The sequence below is a fragment of the Homarus americanus genome, unplaced genomic scaffold, assembly GCF_018991925.1.
Source record: "Homarus americanus isolate GMGI-L3 unplaced genomic scaffold, GMGI_Hamer_2.0 scaffold43338, whole genome shotgun sequence".
Lineage (NCBI taxonomy): Eukaryota > Metazoa > Arthropoda > Malacostraca > Decapoda > Nephropidae > Homarus > Homarus americanus.
This window is the reverse complement of record NW_024723157.1, coordinates 306,480-314,074: the sequence shown is the minus strand read 5'-3', so window position 1 is coordinate 314,074 and position 7,595 is coordinate 306,480.

Below are 7,595 nucleotides of genomic sequence, written 5' to 3'. Positions count from 1 at the left end.
GTGGAGGGGGTAGGGAGGGGAGGTGGGGCAGGGAGGTAGGGAGGGAGGTGGGAAGGGTGGAGGGGTTGGAGGGGGGTGCTGGGTGGGAGGGGGTGGGGAGGGAGGTGGGAAGGTGAGGGGTAGGAGGGAGAGGGAAAGCTGGGGAGGGGTAGGAGGGAGGTGGGGTGTTGGGTGGAGGTAGGGGAGGTGGGAAGGTAGAGGGGAGGGAGGGAGGGGAAGGTGGAGGGGTTGGAGGGAGGTGGGTGCTGGTGAGGGGGTGTAGGGGAGGGGAGATGGGGTGCTGGTGGAGGGGGTAGGGAGTGGAGATGGGGTGCTGGTGGAGGGGGTAGGGAGAGAAGGTGGGGTGCATGGGGGGATATTGATATTAATAATGAAACAGTTAAATTAGCCAGAAAAACACAGATACAGAGTGGATAATAATAACAATATTAACATGGCTGAGCCAGTTGAGAACCTGAGCTCTCTTTGAGGCACCTGATATATACTATACATTTATCTCAAGGAAGTATTATGTAACATTTAGTATCATCTGGAATAGTACAATAGCATGGTAGTAGTAAGAACATCTCATAGTGTTACCACGGTTATCACTTCAATATTTTTTAATTTATTTATTTTTTTATAATTTTCTATTTTTTTACATTTATATTATTTGTATATACATATTTTACAGTAGAGTTGACACACAGTATAACCTGGTAGATGAGGGAAGCAATACAACATGAATTGTATTTGGGTAGAGGTGAAGGTAGGAGGTTGGTGAAGGGAGTTGGGAGGGAAGGTGGGGTGATAGAGAGGGGGTGAAACAGAGGGAGGGAATGAAGGGAGGAGGTGGAGGAAGTCAGTATCTTTACCAGGAAGTGGAGGGGAGGGGGGAGGAAGGTGGGCTTGGTGGGAGGTGAAGGAGAGAGAGAGGAGGGACCAATTTTTACCAGAGAGTGAGGGGGAGGGGGGGTAGGAGATGTGGGAGGGGAGAGATGTGGAGGAGAGATAGGGGAGAGAGAGGGCTGTCAGCAACCAAGGAGAGTGGGGGAGGAGGGAGGTGGTGTAGGTAGGATGCTGGGGAAGGAGGGGCACAGCAAGCTTTTTTTACTAGGATGCAAAAATGAGGGGGTGGGTGGGGGAGGGAGAAGATAAGGTAAAAGGCTGAAGGAAGGAAGTGGAGGTGACGAAGAGGAGAGGGAGAGGGGAGAGGAGGGGTTGGTGGGTGAGGCTAGAGGCTAGGATGACACGAAGTGTGGTTGTTTCAATAAAGGAAGGGAGAGAGAGAGGGGGGTGAACGAGGTAGGGGTGAGAGGAGGGGAGGTGAGGGAGGGGGGACTCTTCGTGTTACCAAGTGGTTTAGTTTAAAGTTTTATTTAACTCTTGACAGCTTCATAAATGACTTTGTTTGGGGCTCTTGCACGGAGCAATGCCTCTAGTATAATGAGCTGTGGTGCACTGGGGGGCGTGGCTTAATGACCACCTGACATCCCCACCCACACAGCACTTCACCCACTCACACGGTACCCCACCACTCATACCTGGCACCACCAATCTCTCACCTGCACCCCACCACCACCTGGCACCTAAACCCACTTACCTGGCACCCCACCACCACCTGACACACCCAACCCACCACCTGGCAGCATCCTCATCCACCACCTGGCACTTTCACTCCCCCATTTGGCACTCCCACCCCCTCCCTTCCCACCTGGCACTTCCATCCTCCCCCTGGCATCCTCACCCACCCACCTACCTCACCCATGCACCTCATTGGCACCCCCACCCACCCACCTGGCACTCCCAAGGACATAGTGCCAGACCACCTCACCCTCCGCGTCCTAGACCTCTTATTTAGTCTCTTCTTATTTCTCTTCTTTATCTTTCCTTTTTACCTCTTCCTTTGCCTTCTCTTCCCATTAACCCTCCCTCGCAACCCACCCCTCCTTTTTCCCTCGTCCCCCCTTCCTCCTCTCAGCACGCCCTCTCCCCCCTTCAACCGTCACTTTCCCCTTCAAGCCTTCATCTTCCTTCAACCGTTACTCTTCCTCCATCCTTCCCTCCACCTTCCCTCCTTTCCCCCTGGCCTCCCTCCTTCTCTCCTCCCCCCTCCCTCCTTCTCCCTCACCTTCCCCTCATTCATCATTCACTTCCTCTCACCTCCCCTCGCCGTGTTTCTCCATCCCTCATCTCTCTGTCCTTTCCTCCCTCTCCTCTTACCTGCCCCCCCCCCTCTATCCCTCTCCTCTTGCCCTTCCCCCCCCTCTTACCTGCCATCCTTTTACTCCTCCCCTTCCCTCACTGGTCCCCACAATGCACTTTCACTCTCTTCCTCCATCCCTCTCCACATTCCCTCTTATCTCCCATCTTCCCCTCTCCCTCTCCTCTCCTAACATTCACTATTACTACTGTTGTCAAGTGAGTCATATCATCATCATCATCATGTCATCATCATCATCATCTTGTGTCATCTCACACACACACACACACACACACACACACACACACACACACACAATTATCCTGTTCCTCCATTTCATTCGTCGTCAATTACATTCTACTTTCATTTCTTGTCTCTTATGATTCTTATGATTATTATTATTATTTACGGTTCCTGTTGACGTTAATATTATGTTTATTTTCTCAGTTGCTGCGTCCACCTGTAACAATATTCTTCTTTTGTGGTCATTTTCTCTTTATTTATTTGTGTGTGTGTGGCAGAGAGAGAGAGAGTGTTTATGTGTGATATTGATACTGAAACAGTTTATTTAGCCATAAGAACACAGATACAGAGTCGATTAAAAAAATCATAATATAAACATATTTGAGCCATTGGGAGCCTGAGCTGGGATGGGTGGGGGTAAGTTGTTCCACACCTTCACACCGTGATATTTTATGGAGGTCTGGGACTGAGAGGAGCGCATGGGGGGTGGTCTTAGTAGCTCTGGGTGTGGATGAGAGAGAGAGAGAGAGAGAGAGATGTATGAAGGTACATTGCTCCTCACACACTCCTCCCCTACCCCACCCCCACCCCCTCCAGCCACTATTTTTTACCTGTGTAGTCTTACCTTTACCGACCTGACTAATGGATGTTATTCCCACCTGAGTCCTTATTTTATATTTACGTCGAGTTTTCTGACAACTTTTTTTCTCCTTCCCCCTCCACCCCCCATCCATCCCCTCCCCAAAAATAAAAAAAATATATATAAAATCTCGACTATAATTAAAACTGACACGTTACAGAAAAAAATAATGATGGATGTATTTTTTTTTTGACGGTAAAGCAGCGTTGCCAAAAGACGGTCGTAAAGTATATATTATCAACTCAGCTCCAGTCATTAGTACGCCACGAGATGTTACACAGGTGGAATGACTTTAGGTAATGTTTTGTTTTTTTATTGGTAACACTTGTTGGGTATTGGTGATGATGATGATGATGATGATGACGATGATGATGATGATGATGATGATGATATTTACTGTAGGTAGATATATCATTAGTTATCGGATCTCTCATAAAATCAGAGCTTTACATAAGAAATTGATAATTATTTTACTTATTTATTAACACACACACATACACACACATTAACAAACATCATAAGACTTTACCAGCTTACTTACTGTCTCTCAGCGGGAGTTATGGAAGAGAGAGAGAGAGAGAGAGAGAGAGAGAGAGAGAGAAATGTGTAATATGTACCGTCAACTCTACCTTCAAGGAGGAGACTGTCACATGGACGGGAATACTGTCAGATTTATACGCCAAGATATATAGGAGACAGAGATTAGACAGGGAGAAAATAAAAGTCGTCTCTTGTGCTTTACCTCAAGTGGAAAATGTTCACTAAAGAAGGAGGCTGGTGTGTGTGTGTGTGTGTGTGTGTGTGTGTTGCTTCTAAAAATTTTCTTGATATTTTCAATTTTCATTCTTTTAACACATTTTCTCTTTCTTCATCTCCTCTTCCTGCCTCCTCTTACTTCTCTTAATTTACTTCCTTAGCTTCTTCCTGTTTACCTCTCCCCCTCCTCTCTCTCTCTCTCTCTCTCTCTCTCTCTCTCTCTCTCTCTCTCTCTCTCTTTTTCTTCACTCTCCTTAATCTCATCTTGTGAAGACTTTTACGAACAGTTGGGAATGGGATAATCAAAATGAGAATGAGAGACAGAGAAAGAGAGATAAAATAAATAGATAGACAGACAGATGTAAGAAAGAGACCCAGACAGACAGACAGACAGATGTAAGAGAGACAGATATAAGAGAGAGAGACACAGACAGAGAGAGAGAGAGATTTAAGAGCGAAAGACAGATGTAAGGTAGATAGATAAAGACAGGCAGATAGACAGTTCTAAGAGAGAGAGAGAGAGATCTAATAGAACACAAGATCTCTAGGGAGGGGAGATAACTACAGGTGAGTGAGGGGAGAGACAGAGGGGAGATAAGAGGGGTATCACAGGCAGGTAAACCCGTCAAGAGCATCGATTACCACAAGTTTGAGGGGAAGAGGACAGGTTGGGGTGACAGTAGAGGAGGAAGAGGAGGAGCAGGAAGAAAAAGAGAGACAAGAGGAATAGGGGAAAGCTGAATAGGGGCTTGGTTAGACACGAGTAGAGATAGATGAGAGAGGAGGAGAGAGAAATAGGATGGAGAGGAGAATAAGAGATAAATAGAAAAAGGGGAGAAAGTAGAGAATAAATGAAGATGGATGGGATAGAGAGGGAAAGAAGAGAATAAGAGGTGACAAGAGGAGGGACGAGGAATTGGTAGAATCAAGAGGATAGTTGGTTAGGTTAGGGTAGGGAAGAGGTGGGTTGGGTCGTAAGAGAGGTGGGTTGGGTCGTAAGAGAGGTGGGGCAGAAGGAGGATTAAGAAGAAGAGGAGGAGGAGAAGAAGGAGAAAGAAGAGGAGGCGAAAGAAGAGGAGGAGGGGTAAGAGGAATAAGAGGAGAAGGAATAACTGGGACGGGAGGAAGAGGAGGAGAAAGAGGAGGAGGAAGAGGAAGATATTGGAGGTAGATGAGAAAAGTTAGGAGCTCTATACATTCATGAGGGAGGGGAGGTGGTGAGGCGTGAGGGCCGGGACCTACCTGGTTGTGTACAGGTGTGTGTGTGTGTGTGTGTGTGTGTGTGTGTGTGTGTGTGTGTGTGTTTACATTATTATATTGTGTGTTGTTATGTGCGTGAGTGGATATATGTGCTCCTTTCCCCCCCTCCCCACTTCTGTCTGTGTATCCGTAAGTGAGTCCGTCCGTCCGTCCGTCCGTCCGTGTTACGTATATGTAAGTTTATATTTTTAATCTGAGGGTTCTCGCCGTCTTGCTTAATGTTACAACCACACTGACCTACACTACATTATCCCCTTCCTCCCAGGCGGTGACACGTTCTTCCTCTTGCTTAACACACACACACACACACACACACACACACAGGTGTTACTCAGTCTCCCACGGTAATTACACGCTGGCATACCTGGCGAGCCCCGACCCTATTGGCCCTTAACCAACCTGCACGATTGACTCTCACCCTTCCTGCCCACCAGCCCTGAGGACACCCAGGGGAAGTGGCAACTGAGGGGAAGTGGCCGCTCTTAATGGACGCTGAGGGGAAGTGGCCACTCCTATTAAGCATCAAAGGAAGTTGTCACTGAGAGACTATGGCCACTGAGGGGAAATAATCATTAAACGGAAGTGGCCACTAAGAGGAAGTAGCTCTTGAGAAAAATTGGTGCTGAGGGGAATTAGCCACTGAGGGGAAATTGGCTGAACCTCCTCATGTGGTTGCTCTAATTAGCTTATTTTCCCCTCCCGTCTTTACCTTTCCTCATCTCCTCCTTTGTGTATTCTTCCTCCCTTCACTTCCCCTCACTTTACCTTACGTCCCTTCACTTCCCCTCGGCTTCCCGGACCTCAGCCTCCTCACCTTACCTACATCCCTCACTTTCCTCTGCCTAATCTCCCCATTCCTTACCCGTTTTCCCCTCTCTTCCTTCACCCTCATTCACTCTTCTACTTCCCCTCACCTACCTCTCTCCCTTATCTCACCAATGTTTCTCTCTTTCTCCCCTCACTTAACCGACCTCCCTTCTACCTCACACCTCACTCTCTCCCTCTCTATTTCTCTCCCTCCCTCCTTCCTCTCGTTTATCTCTCTCCCTTCCACCTCACACCCACCTCTCTTACCTCCTTCTTCCCTCACCTCCTTCCCTCACCTCCTTCCCTCACCTCCTTCCCTGACCCTCCCCGTTTCCTCAGGAGGATGGGGGCGTTTATAGGTGAGTGTTTTGGTGTAAGGGCGGCGTGAGGAGACCCTAGAGACACCTACAATGACATGGATTTTGATAATGAGGTGAAGAACAAAACTAATTAAAAGTTTTGCTCGTGGGAGGCCAGGGGGAGGCGTGCTAGAATCATTAGTTTAGAGGGGAAGACTACGCGCATGTGTGAGGGTGAGAAGGTAGAAGTGAGGGGAGATGGGATAGGGGAGGTAAGGGGGGTTGATGGTAGAGGTGAGGGAAAATGGGTGAAGGTGAGGAGATAGGAGGGGGGGGGTGGTAAGGTGAGATATGTGAAGGTAAGGTGTGAAAGTTATGTGAGGATGAGGGTGTGGGGTGAGGGGTGAGAGAAGGTGCGTGATGCGTGAGAGTGAGGGGAGATGAGTGAGGGGTGAGTAGTGAGAGGATGTTGGTGTTGAGGGGGTGATTGAAAATTCGTGAGGGTCGTTTTGTGGTGAGGAGGACAGATGCCAGAATATGAGATGAGGTGATGGTCTGTCTGTCTGTCTGTCTGTCTGTCTGTCTGTCTGTCTGTCTGTCACCAATGCGTCTCTTCTTCACACTCTCCGCTGGGGGTCAAGTGAGGTGGGCGAGGCGGTCACTGTCGTCTGTATCTGTGTCTGTCTCACGCACAGCTCAAGGCCGGAGAGAACTCGTACTTATTTATATTCACCATAGGTCACAGGTATCAGGTCACAGGTATCAGGCCACATGTATCAGGTTACATGTATCAGGTCACAGGTATCAGGTCACAGGTATTAGGTCACAGGTATCAGGTTACATGTATCAGGTCACAGGTATCAGGTCACCGGTATCAGGTAACAGGTCACAGATCCCAGGTTAAAGGTAAAATTTTAGAGGTTTCAGGTCACAGGTATCAGGCCACAGGTATCAGGTCACAGGTATCAGGTCACAGGTATCAGGTTACATGTGTCAGGTCACAGGTATCAGGTCACAGGTATCAGGTCACAGGTATCAGGTTACAGGTATCAGGTTACATGTATCAGGTCACAGGTATCAGGTCACAGGTATCAGGTCACAGGTATCAGGTCACAGGTATGAGGTCACCGGTATCAGGTAACAGGTCACAGATCAGGTCAGGTTTCAGGTCACAGGTATCAGGTCACAGGTATCAGGTCACAGGTATCAGGTTACATGTGTCAGGTCACAGGTATCAGGTCACAGGTATCAGGTCACAGGTATCAGGTTACATGTGTCAGGTCACAGGTATCAGGTCACAGGTATCAGGTCACAGGTATCAGGTTACATGTATCAGGTTACATGTATCAGGTCACATGTATCAGGTCACAGGTATCAGGTCACAGGTATTAGATTACCTTGTTTGAGT